This window comes from Pristiophorus japonicus, unplaced genomic scaffold (genome assembly GCF_044704955.1).
Source record: "Pristiophorus japonicus isolate sPriJap1 unplaced genomic scaffold, sPriJap1.hap1 HAP1_SCAFFOLD_298, whole genome shotgun sequence".
In the NCBI taxonomy this organism is placed as follows: Eukaryota; Metazoa; Chordata; class Chondrichthyes; family Pristiophoridae; genus Pristiophorus; species Pristiophorus japonicus.
This window is the reverse complement of record NW_027252757.1, coordinates 600,399-614,439: the sequence shown is the minus strand read 5'-3', so window position 1 is coordinate 614,439 and position 14,041 is coordinate 600,399. Positions and strand designations below refer to the sequence as shown.

General features: G+C 45.8%; 1 protein-coding gene across 1 annotated transcript in view; it reads left to right on the top strand.

Annotated features, from left to right (window-relative positions):
- The window catches only part of LOC139248867 (zinc finger protein 436-like), a 194,950-nt gene that overhangs the window by 165,697 nt on the left and 15,212 nt on the right, over nt 1–14,041 (top strand). The window lies entirely within an intron of this gene.

Genomic DNA, 14,041 nt, shown 5'->3' with positions numbered 1-14,041 from the left:
CCCCCCGGTTCCAGGCCCAGCTCATCCTATTGGGCCTGCCCAGGCTCACCCTGTTGGGCCAGCACAGAAGACCCAGCAGAGAAAATCAGCAGCTCATTGAATTTATTCTCACTCTGCGCACAGCGGGTGCAGAACTGAACCCAACCTTGTAAGCTGGAAATGCATCGTCACAGTCACACTGGGGAGAGGCTGTTCACCTGCTCTGAGTGTGGGAAGGGATTCACTCATTCATCCGACCTGCTGAGACACCAGCGAGTTCACAAGTGACTGCAGGGGTTGGATTCTACTGTTATTGCTGCTGTTAATCACATCCTGACTGAATCGTATTCATTCTGTCAGTTGGGGTTTGTTTCTGCTGATGTTAATAACCCCTATAACTAGGCTGGAGTTTAATAGTTTGATATTTCAAATAACACCGCGTGTCGATATTTGATGTCTCCAAAATAAAATGAGACCAATTGATGTCTTGTTACCAACTGCACCATTTTGCACATTTCTACCTCTAGACTATTTCAGTTCTCATATCTTCAATTACTCTTCTGGACAAGTCCCACTTCCCCATTTCTCCAGAATGTCTCTCCTAGCGTGGTATCCAGGGAAGGTGTTGATAACACGCCTGGGATCACTAAACACAAAACCCAGTCTGTTAATCACCTTCAGATACTGGGCTTAACGTGTGCCCCACACCATTTCCCTCAGCTGTGATGTGTGAATGGAGCATCACGCCTGCAAACCTGGTTTCAATTTAAATTTTAATCCACTTTGCAAATGTATTTTTAAAAATATGTAAATGTAAGCGATCACATCAAATAATTGGCTAAGGTTTAGAGTGAACAAGATGAATAAGTAAACACATCACGGCCCAATAAACCAACTCTATATTCACAGGAGAAAGTCTGTTATCTAACTCCTCGAATGTCAGTTGGTGAGATGAGCGACTGAATCACTTTCCATGTACAACAGCATCCATTCCCACTGTCCCCACATTTACAGTGTTGAGTCAGGTGGGTGCACGGGTCTCACAGGCTGAACGATTGGTTGAAGGTGTATCCATACACACAACATGTGTCCTGTTTCTCTCAGCTGTGATTGGTGTTTTTACAAAGGCTGATAAGGTGATCCTGATCAATCCGGGAATCTGTCAAATGTTTGGATTGAGTTTCCCAGCTGCAGATCCTCCCCTTCTAATACCCTGCAAATAAATGGTGCTTACAAACATTGTTACTTTAAATACAGGATAGAAATTCAGAACAGACAATTCTAGATTCTACACAACATTCTGTCCCCTCTTGTCCCCCCTAAGCTGTAAATTCCTTATTCTGGACACTCTCCCTCCATCCTCACTGTCTAAATTCAACATTCCTTTCATCGTCCGAGATTTATTATCTCCAGAAAGTGCTGAATCTGGCAGGGTGCTATTCCACAGATATTAGTTAACCTCTAGTGCCTCACCGTCAGTCGACTCTGAGTGCCAGCAGGATTTCCACTGCGGTAGGCATCACAGCTTCAAATCCTGTCCTCAAATGACATCCACACACTTCCCAGTTGAGGTCACTGGATCGGTATGAAGAGCAGGGCCACTGGCTGATTTTTACTCATATTTAACCCAGTGGTACTGAGGACAATTATAATCCCTGAACTGCTGCCTTGGCTGAGATCAACTCACAGCCCAGATCATGGATTGAACTTGGGACTTTCCCAGTCAGTATTGCAGTGTTCTAAAATTTGGGGGGTTGGGGGAGGGTTGGAACAGAATATTTTGAAACAAATTTTACTCCACCTTTAACCGAAACCTTCGTCACACTGCACAATTCTGAAATCTTTCCAAATTATACAATTGGATCATCAAAAACAGTGAGACATTTTAGAAAGGCTCAAGTCACTGAAATAGACAGCTTTGTACTCACTGCACAGTACAGAAGGGAGCGACTGTTAATAGGAGCTCTGTTAGTGAAGTCCTCCAACACCCTAAGATAAACTGGACTGTCCCTTTAACTATAAAAGAGGCAGAGAAAGGGGAGTCCCTGTCCCTTTAAATATCTGCCCATTTCCCCAGGCAGTGGGAGGAGGAACAGCGTGTGGTCTCTTTATATCCTGACCCAGCAAGCACCACCGGATGGGCTAAAGAACATAGAATGTGGATCGCATCAGGTTACGCAGAACAACTGAAAAGAGCACACAAGTTCTTTGCTATATATATATATATACATATACGTGTGTGTGTGTGTGTGTAAAGCACATCATTCCTAATATTTAAGTCAATTCCAGAGACAAATTACTATCTTCACCAATTATTTTCCAGCATTTTACTTCCATTTTCTTTGCAATTACATTGCAGAGTGTTTAATACCTTTACCATTTATTGATAACCTATTGTCTTGTGTGGTCTTGTTTAGAAAGTGATGTCACACTGACCGTTCTGTTACCAAGGTGACCATGTCTGTCCACAGTATTCAGTGGGAAAGGGGATTAAATCACACCGAGGATAATGAGCAGCTCCTCACCAGTCTCGGAGCTTTATTGTCCAGTGATCACCTCACCATCTCACACAAGCTCCTGAGATTTACCTCCAGTGTGGATGATTAGTGTAAGTGATGGTATAAATGAAATTGTAGGGGTGAAAGAGGAGTTGGGGTGAGGAATTGGAGAGTAGGGGTGAAGGAGGTGTATGAGTGAGGAGGATTTAGTGCACATTAATCACCTCTGTTGAGCTGTGATGGGGTTTATTTTCCCTTTAAAATGTTTTGAATTGTGTGTTTCACTGAAGTTAGATGCGGGGCTGCAGTTACTTGTGGTCACTGGGATGTTACTGGTGAATTAATGTGGACAGTGTAAATTGGGAATAGATTTGAGTGTGATCATTCTGTGCTGAACGTGTTGCTGGGCTGCGGGTTTGCCCTCAGTCCCAGTGACGAGGTGCTTTTGACAACAAATCCAGGGACCGCTTACATTGTGACACCAAATCCAGGGAGTACTCGCATTGTGGCACCAAGCCCAGGGACAACTTGCACTGAGAAACTAAATCCAGGGACCACTTACACTGAGGCACCAAGCCCAGGGACCACTTACACTGAGGCACCAAATCCAGGGACCACATAAACTGGGACTACAAAATTATATAGGATTATATGGCACAGAATCGGGCCATTTGGACTAACCAGTCCATGCTGGCGTTTAACATCCACTCGGGAATGAGCGAGCCTCAGTGTGGGGAATGGTCATGGGTGGTGATGATGAAAGGTGGGTAATGGATGAAGATATGACGATGGAATCACATGGCGACTGGGGAGCCTGGTGACAGGTTATTGTCAGATGCCCTTTTCAGAAAGACTGATAATTGGATGTAACCAGCGCAACAAATGTATCCGTCTGTTCTTGTTCCAAAAATCTCAAAATCTAATGTCCCTAATTAATGTTCTGTGAGAAATGTAGAGATGTGAATGAAGGCAGAAGATGTGGGTATGGTTCTTAATGAATACTTTGCATCTGTTTTCACAAAAGAGAGGGGCGATGCAGACACTACTATCGAGGAGGAGAAGTGTGACATATTAGATTAAATAAATGTAGCGAGCGAGGAGGTATTAAGGCGTTTGGTAGCTTTGAAAGCGGATAAGTCCCCTGGCCCAGATGAAATGTATGACCAGGCTGTTTAGCAAAGCAAAAGAGGAAATAGCAGCAGCTTGACAATCATTTTCCAATCCTCTCTGGCTTCTGGTGTGGTGCTAGAGGACTGGAAGACTGCTAATGTGGTACTTTTGTTTAAGAAGGGAAAACGGGATAGACCGAGTAATTACAGGCTAGTCAGCCTAACCTCAGTGGTAGGAAAATTATTGGAAAAAATCCTGAGTGAGTGGATAATTATTCAATTAGAAAGACACGGATTAATCAAGGCCAGTCAGCACAGATTTGTTAAAGGAAGGTTGTGTCTGACTAACTTGATTGAATTTTTCGAGGAGTTAACCAGGAGGATCGATGAAGGCAAACTGTATGATGTAATGTATATGGATTTTCGCAAAGCTTTTGATAAGGTCCCACATGGCAGACTGGTCACAAAAGTAAAAGCCCATGGGATCCAGGTCAAAATAGCAAGTTGGATCAAAATTGGCTCAGAGGCAGGAGGCAAAGGTGAATGGTTGATGGGTGTTTTTGCGACTGGGGTTCTGCAGGGCTCAGTACTAGGTTCCTTTCTTTTTGTGATATACATCAATGATCTAGGCTTAAATATAGGGGTGTATGGTTAAGAAGTTTGCAGATTATACTAAAATAGGCTGTGTGGTTGATAATGAAAAAGAAAGCTGTAGACTGCAGGAAGATATCGATCAACTGGTCAGGTGGGCAGAACAGTGGCAAATGGAATTTAATCCAGAGAAGTGTGAGGCAATGCATTTGGGGAGGGCTAAAAGGGAAAGGGAATACACTGTAAATGATATGGCACTGAGAAGTGTAGAGGAATCCAATGACCTTGCAGTGTATGTCCACAGATTCCTGAAAGTAGCATGACAGGTGGATAAAGTGGTTAAGAAGGCATGCGGAATTCTTGACTATATTAGCCGAGGCATATAATACAAGGCTAGGGGGCTATGCTTGAACTGTATAAACACCCGTTAGGCAACAGCTAGAGTACTGCGTGCAGTTCTGGTCACCACATTACAGGAAGGACGTGATTGCACTGGAGAGAGTACAGAGGAGATTTATGAGGATGTTGCCGGGAGTGGAGAATTTAAGCTATGAGGACAGATTAGATGGGCTGGATTTGTTATCATTGGAACAGAGAAGGCTGAGGGGAGACTTCATTGAGGTGTATACTGTTGTGTATCTGTAAGGCATGCACTCCCATGTTCTGCCACCAGGGAGTGCATCCCCTGAAGTTCCAAGTGATCCCAGCATCCCTTGGGAGCACTGTATATAAGGCCTGTTACTCACTCTGGAGTGTCTTAATAAAGACTGAGGTCACTGTTATTTTAACCTCCGTGTGCAGTCTCATCTGTGTTAGGAACACAACATATACAATTATGAGGGGCCTAGATATAGTGGATAGAAGGGGCCTATTTCCCTTAGCAGAGGGGTCAACAATGAGGGGGCATAAATTTAAAATAATTGGTAGAAGGATTAGAGGGGATTTGAGGGGAAATTTCTTCATGCAGAGGGTTGTGGGGCTCTGGAACTCACTGGCTTGAAAGGGTGGTAGAGGCAGAAACCCTCACCACATTTAAAAAGTATGTGGATTTGCACCTGAAGTGCCATAACCTGCAGCGTTACAGACCTAGAACTGGAAAGTGGGATTAGGCTGGATTGCCTCTTGTTGCCCGGCGCGGACCTGATGGGCAGAAATGGCCTCCTTCCGTGCTTCTATGCTTCTATGGTTCTATGATTCTAAGGGAGGAAAACGAGGTTTGCAGGAATGAAGGTTCCTTGAATGAACAGTTTGTGAGGCTGTTTTGTGACTCGTCTGCATGAGGTTAAAGACATGAAATGGAAAAGGGCACGTCCAGTGACACTTATACTGTCAATAGTGCTTTCTAAGTTAATCACTATCTCCTAAGCCTAATATCCTATTGACTATCACAACCACTAACCCCAATCCGAACAAATAACCACTAACTGCTAAACCTGCACTCAAACCCCAGCCCCTAACCAAGGATTGTTGACATCTATCAGTGGAGGTGCTAAAGACCTGATTGTCATGTATCTTACATGGTCACGGTTGGTACCATATCAAGGTGGGAGACTTGTAGGTTACCTGTGCAGGTGTGCCTGGCCTACCACAAAAGGCAGGCCACCAGGTGTGATCCTCACTCTGAAGTTAACTAATAAAGGACTAAGGTCACTACAGTTCAAGTACAACACACTGCCTCGTGGAGTCATTGTTAGAGCATCTAAGGACACAACAACTGGTGACGAGAATACGAAATTTCATGCGGAAATGGCTACCCTTGATACGTTGCAGCAGTTCGCCGATGGTGATGATTGGAACACCTTTGTGGAGAGGTTAGAACACTTTTTCACAGCAAATGACCTGGCAGGTGATGACCCGGCCGCACTGGCTGATAAGCGCCGCGCTATCCTACTAACGAATTGTGGGCCCAACGTCTATGGCCTCATCAGGGACTTACTAGCACCAGCGAAGACAATGACCAAGTCATACAAGGAGCTCGTAACCCTGATCCAGGAGCAACTCAAGCCCAAGGAGAGCATCCTCACAGCCAGACACTGGTTCTATGCCCACCGACGGCCTGAGGCCAAGAAGTCGCGAAGTCTGCCGCAGACCTCAGGAGGCTGGTGGCACCGAGCGAGTTCAGCACCCACCTTAACGAAGTGCTGCGGGACATTTTCATCATTGGAATTGGACATGAGGGCCTTCTCCAAAAGTTACTGTTGTCAGATACCACAGTCACCCTGCAGAAGGCCATCTCTGTGAGCCAGTCTTTCATGACCTCGACCTGCGGCTCTAGGCAGATGTCTCACCCTCAGGACTGAAACCCGCAGGTACTGTGCACAGTGAGACGCCGTTCAGGAGCTGGACTGTAAAGCACGAATCCTCTCAGGGAAGAGAGAACAGGCCCCTGAGTCCCTTAACTCAGTGCCGGCAAGGGGGAATAATCCAGAAGCACCATGCTGGAGTTGTGGAGGGAATTACAGGGCTCACCAGTGCCGTTTTAAAGACTATGTTTGCAAAGGCTGCAGCACAAAGGGCCACCTCCAGTGAATGTGTAAGAGAAATAGGACTAACTGTGTCGATGAGGAGTCTGTAGGTGGCCATGAATCAAGCGTGGTTAATGACTTGCCAGACAGAGAGGCAGCCCAGTCCCACGGGGAGTGATAGAGAATTCAAACAGGCTCATTTAGACAGACTGTGAAAATTCAGAGACCCCCAAGTCAAGGCTGCTACATGGAGTTCAGCATGTGCATTAACTCATCAATCAACTTGACATTTTTGGACCTTGGGTAGCGAGCCAATAAAACGTTAAAAGACTTTCAATTGAGCCAATAAGGTTAAAGAAGGCGAGTTCTTTTCTGTAAATTGATCCAGGCATAAATACAGCCATTTTGACCATGTGTCTCAGTAAGAACAAAGACCTGGCTTGAAGCCAAGCAGTTTGTTGCTCTCTGACAAGATTAAAAAGTTAAAACTACCATCGGAGTTCGTATTTCATTGGAAATTAAGAGATCTAACAATTTTGGCGCTACGAACAGGATCGCTGAGGAAAGAAACTGAATTTTGGACATCAGACCTACATATTGAGGTAAGAACTCCTCTTTTTAAAAAAAGTCCTCAGTCAAAAGTCTAAATTCACCTCTCCTTCTATGCGATTCCGAAAGCCTCCGGTTTGCGAACCCTCCGGTTGGTAGTCGGCTCGAGGTTCCATAGACGTCTAAACTTCGGCGGTGTGTTAGTTAATTAATCACCGACCTATTGATCGGCTAGCAGGCCTAAGACTCGAGACCCCAGTAAAGAACTCAGTAAAGAAATGGAGGCAGGAGATAAGGGCAAAGAATTGCCTACAACTGTTAAAGGTGGGCAGGCACCACCTCAAGTTTCGCTAGATTTAATTCTCGAACAGTTGAAAGAATACATAGAGCAACAATTCAACTTATCTAAAACCTGTATTAAGATCGAACAAAAGTACGGAACCTCCAAAGGACAATGGTCCTTGGACGAGATTAAAAGGGTCTGGGGAAAAACGATCTGCATGAAAAATAAAGAGCGAACTAGATGGTCCCTCGCGGTTATGGGCCAGATCCGAAACCGGAATGAAATTATAATGCGTTCCCAACATGATCGAGAACTGACCAGTACAAAGGACTAATTGCAAGCTGTTTGTGCACAGCTGCGACAGAAAAAGCTTGAACTTGAAAAGCTGGAAGCGGAAGTTAAAGATCTTAAAGGTGAAATTAAAGAATGGAAAAAATCATTAGGTCAAGAGACAGTAATGGGAAAAGGAAAATGTATTGATCAATTCCCAGGGTACCCATGTTTGGATAAATTAAAAGCGCAAACCCGAAGACACGACCGAGGAATAGATACGGTTTCTGAATCCTCCGACAATACAGTGTCGGAGGATGATGAAGAATTAGGGGTGCGCTTTGCCCTGTTTAAAAAAAGATGAGTTGTAGTCAAATCAGAAGAGACTGCGGATGAGGGCGGAACCAAGAAAACAAAGAGAAGGGTCTATGAAGAATACTTAGTTCATGCTCCGCCAGACCCAGAGAAAATTGATAAATGGTCCAAAGAATTGCTCAATCCAAAGAAAGGGGGAGTAAAAACGTGGGACCAATTGGACCGCTTAAGAAATATATATCAACTTCATCCCTGGGACGGAGTGCAAATTTTGACCATAATGGTGCCAAAAACACAGGGAAGAAAATTGCACGACAAGGTAGATGAAGCTTTGGGGCAGAATGAGCAAGAATTAGACGCACGATGGGAGGCGATTAAACACTGGCTGCAAGCCTTCAGTTCAGCTAAGACAGACTGGGGAAAAATTGCAGCCTGCCAACAGAAAGGAACAGAGGAGGTCCTGGAGTATGACGAGCGGTTTAGATGCACGTGGCTAGAACATTCGGGTATGAATAATACGGATGAGGAAATGGATGAACAAGCGTTTGGACCCCTGAAAGCAGCTTTCGTGGCAGAAGTAAAGCCAGAACTGTCCAAAATGCTTAAGGTAGTGTTACCGGACTGGGAAGGTAGAGGAACTACCTTTGCAGCATTGGTGGATCGATGTAACCAATTAGATCAGGATATGGGAGCTAAAGTCCGAGCTGTACAGGCTATGGGATGGAAATCCCAGGATTCCGATAAACAGTTATTGGGAAAATTACCCGGAAAATGTCATTATTGTGGGAAAGAAGGTCACTGGGCCAAGACGTGCAGGGCAAAACAGAAAGGTCGTGGCTGGGGAAGAGGACGCAGCCAGGGATACAATAACGACCTCATAGAAGCATTTAAGCGACTGATAATACAACAACAGAAGGAGTTACTTGGGATAGCAAAAAACGATTAGAGCCCACCCTGGCCCCCCTCCTCGCACTAATACAACAAAGGGGAGATGGGCTACATATAACTGTGAGGGTGGGCGATAAGGATGTGGATTGTCTTTTAGACACAGGGACGGAATTAACATGCTTACCCCTAAAATATGGAGACTTTTTGCCATTGGATGGTAGGGCACGTACAGCCTATTGAGTTGGGGGCCATAAAATGGAAATTAAAAGGACAACACCGGTACTTATAGGGCTGGGTCCACATGAACTAACCACGCCGGTCTGGATAGGCCCAGTAGATCAACCCCTTTTGGGAATGGACGTTCTAATCCAAATAGATTCATCGTTGCATTTCGAGAATGGTCGGGTGACATGGTCAATTAGAACTTTGAAGAAAGAAGAATTGAAGGAACACCCGATATGGGCTAAAGATAAGAACGATTGTGGCCTACTCCAGATGGAGCCTGCGTCATTTACATAGCTCCTCCAATAGCCCCGTGTGGCCGGTACAGAAATCTAATGAGACTTGCCGTTTGACTGTCGATTATAGGAAAGCTAACCAGTGTATTGATCAAAAAGCTCCTTTGGTCGCAGATCCCTCCACCATTTTTAATGCCCTCAAACTGGAACATAAATATTTCTTGGTTATAGATATGGCCAACGGATTTTGGTCGGTGCCTCTGGCACCGGAGATTCGACAGTGGTTTGCTTTCACTGTCCAAAGACAACAGTATACTTGGACCCGGTTACCGCAGGGTTTCCACAACAGCCCTACGGTATTCCACATGGCTTTACAAAGCCATTTGCGAGACTTACCTCCCCTGTCATCCACAGTCATCCAATATGTAGACGATATCCTGCTAGCTTCAAACACGGAAGAACAGCATGAACAAGATTTACGAGCTTTGCTGGATCACCTTCGGCTGAAAGGACACAAAGCCAGCATCGACAAAGCACAAATATCCCAAGAAGAGGTTGTATACCTGGGACAAAAGATTTCACAAGGAAAGAGAGAACTTACCCAGGATAGAACTGCAGCCATTTGGGCTGCTAAAAAACCCACCACTATTCAGGAACTAAGGTCTTTTTTGGGATTGTGTAACTTTAACAGAAATTGGATTGACTCCTTCACACAGCTTGCTCAGCCACTGAATGATATTTTAAAGGGGAAACGTGCCTCTAAAGAAGCCATCACCCTCACTAAAGAACAGCAAGAGGCCTTCCTGAGTTTGAAAAAGGTTTTGTGTTCAGCACTGGCTCTGGGAATCCCCGACAGTGGTAAGCCATTTACCCTGTTTGTTCATGAGAAAGAAGGATATATGACAGCTATACTGACACAAGAACATGGGGATCGGCAAAGACCTATTGGCTATTATTCGGCAAAACTGGATGCGGTAGCCCTCGGATGGGGAAGTTGCCTAAGGGCCACGGAAGCTACATGTCGAGCGGTAATGATCACTGCGGGTCTAGTCCTCAACCAAAAGCTGATTGTCAAGTGTCCCCACACCGTGCACGCTTTGCTGTCTATGAATATAATGTCTCAGGTGACAGCAGCAAGATGGACCCGCTGGACAGCAGTTTTGGAAGCTCCTAATCTCCATATCGTCCGGGCCAGCCCGGTTAATCCCGCAACTATGCTCCCGATGTCAGAATCGAGGAAGCAAGAGGGGGGAGAATGTGAAGAGCATGACTGCGTGGAGATTTTAAAAGAAACAGAAGAAGCAGCCTTAGCAGCAGAGGAGCCTCTGCACAACCCAGACCTCATCCTGGTTACAGATGGTTCCTCCTTTGTTGACAATGGTACCAGAAAAGCAGGATGGGCAGTTACAACCTTATATGAGGTAGTGGCAAAAGGACGTTTACCCTCAGGAACGTCAGCACAACAGGCCGAGTTACGGGCCCTGTCAGAAGCATGTCGAATAGCAGAAGGACAGACAGCTAATGTCTACACAGATTCGCGTTATGCTTTTGGAGTCGCTCACGACTTTGGTATGTTATGGCGGAAAAGTGGATTCCTCACTGCTGCTGGTACACCTATCCGAAATGGAAAAGAAGTCCGAGACTTACTGGAGGCCATACAATTACCTCAGGAAGTGTCCATCCTGAAGTGTAAGGCCCATACCAAGGAAAATACCACAGAAGCACAGGGAAATGCCCTAGCCGACCAGGCAGCTAAAGATGCCGCCTCACAGAGCGTTCCCGCCAAGAACCAACAGAGATGTGCAGATTGAAAGCACTCAGGACTCTGACACGAGACCTTCAAACAATGCAAGGCGAGTGCTCCCGAGAGGAAAAATGGACATGGATTGAGGCAGGAATTAAGCTATGCGAAGATGGTGTCTGGAGACAAAGAGTCGACAAGCCAGTCGCGCCACAAGCGCTTATGCCTTTTTTAGCCCAACAGATCCACTCGTGGGGACACTTGGCCTCACAACAGATGACGGCACGGTTCCAGAAAAGCTGGTGGGGTCAGGGATTTAAAAAACATGCCCAGCTGGTAACAGACCGCTGTGTGGTCTGCCAGAAAACTAATTCTGGACCCATCACGGTAATGCCCCAACTGAGGCCCCCTGCCCCTGTCGGACCATTCCAGCATCTGCAGGTTGATTATATATCTCTTCCTTCATGCCAAGGATACACTAACATTCTTGTCATGGTCGACAGATTCTCTAGATGGGTAGAAGCTGTCCCAACTAAAAGAGCCACAGCCAATCACACTGCAAAGGTCTTGTGTAAGGATTACATTCCCCGATGGGGAGTCCCGAGTAGCATTGACTCAGATCAGGGAACACACTTCACAGGTGCTGTCTGCCAAGAAGTCTGTAGGTTACTGAACATTACGTGGGATTTACACTGTCCTTATCATCCACAATCATCAGGACAAGTAGAGCGAATGAATCAAACTCTGAAACAACGGCTTGCAAAATATCACCAAGAAGGAACACCATGGCCCCAGGCACTACCAATAGTGCTATGTAGCATTAGGGCAACCCCAAACAGAACTACAGGTCTAAGCCCATTTGAAATTATAACAGGAAGATCCATGTCGCTGCCAGGAACTATCGATTTACGGAAAGCTGATGTTCACTTAATGAGTGACACTTTGTTATCATACTGTCAGAACTTAACCAATGCTATTAGTTCTGTTTCCCGACAGGTATCGGCAGCTTGGGGTAATCCACCCAAAGGAGGACACGACATCATCCGGGGAGTCTGGGTGTATGTGAAAAAGTTGCATAAAGAACCTTTGGGTGTCAAGTGGGAGGGACCTTATCAAGTGTTATTGACCACCCAGGCAGCTGTTAAAGTCCAAGGAAAGAAAGCCTGGATCCACGCTTCACACGTTAAACGAGCACCCGTAACTGAAGCTGAAATCTAATAAGGACAATTACTTTTCGCGAAAATGTATAAATTTACTGTATTATTGATTGTAGGTATTCTAGGCACAGGCCTACTTCTTACTAGCCGACCCTCTGCACCAAAGGGGAATAGTAGGGTAGCAAGGAAATTACATGTAAATTGTTTGTTTATGTTGATTAAATGTTGTTGCGACCAGGCGGCTGTAGCTGCTGTCCCGCAGGTGAGACACCTTGCAGGTCCCAGCAGACCGTCTGTACGTGGCACAGGGGTATGCTATGCTTAAGGAAAGGTTGTTTACTGGTTGAATTAAGATATTGATTTGGATTAAATTGGAATAAGGTTAATTAACCTATTAAAACCAGACTTCCATTGTGGCCACGATGGAACTCGGGTTGGTGTAAATTTGTGTGGAAGCTACTAGTCCGGCATGTGGCGAAACACATCAACAAAGTTTAGAAGGAAACTCTATTAACATGTATGAAATTATTTTGTAGAATGTTTAACCAGTGATACCTGATGTTTTATGATTCAGTTTGTGAAAGAATCAAAGGGGGGATTGATAGAGAATTCAAACAGGCTCATTTAGACAGACTGTGAAAGTTCACAGACCCCCAAGTCAAGGCTGCTACATGGAGTTCGGCATGTTGCATTAACTTATCAATCAACTTGACATTTTCGGACCTTGGGTAGCGAGCCAATAAAACGTTAAAAGACTTTCAATTGAGCCAATAAGGTCAAAGAAGGCGAGTTCTTTTCTGTAAATTGATCCAGGCATAAATACAGCCATTTTGACCATGTGTCTCAGTGAGAACAAAGACCTGGCTTGAAGCCAAGCAGTTTGTTGCTCTCTGCCAAGATTAAAAAGTTAAAACTACCATCGGAGTTCGTATTTCATTGGAAATTAAGCGATCTAACAGGGAGGTACATAGCATGTTTACCTGCACCAATGAGTGCTCCCCGCTGAAGATGGAAGTCGAGACAGAGCGAAGTCCAGTCTTCATGGAAGTGGACACGGGGGCGAGCCAGTCAGCCTTTGAGGCGCTATGGGACAATCCGGCTGAACAACCGGAGTTGGCCCCGGTTCAGGCAAAACTGCACACCTACACCAATGAAATCATCCCAGTCATTGGTAGTGTGAATGTAAAGGTACTCCATGATGGCGCGGTGCACAAGTTACCTTTGTGGATTGTTGCAGGTGATGGACCAACATTGCTCGGCAGAAGGTGGATGGAGAAGATCCAGTGGCAGTGGGAAGATTTCACCCCTCCAGCGATCGAAGCCCTCTGCGCTCAGAGGCAAAGCAAGCCCTCCCCTAAGGGTGGATCCAGCACCGATGAACTGACCAGCACGGCACCCGAGACACAGACAGCCCAGCACGACTGCGTGGAGATGATCCAGCTGAGACGACCCGAACGCACCTTCCAGGCTCTAGTGGTAGGACTCAGGAGGGAGAAAATCGGATCCAGCAGCGACTTCCCAACAGCGGAGGCAGAACGCGGGGAGAAGAGGATCATCGCAGTCGACATCGTGGACGAAGAAAAGATGGCGCCCGCACCACGAGGCGATGCGCTGAAGACAAAGATGGCCGCGGCCAGGCCACGAGGTGCAGCGCTGATGGAGCAACACGTGGTACCAAACAGAGAAGCGGATTGGGGTAAAGTAAGCAAGGCTCCCTTAAAGGAGGCCGGCAACCCAC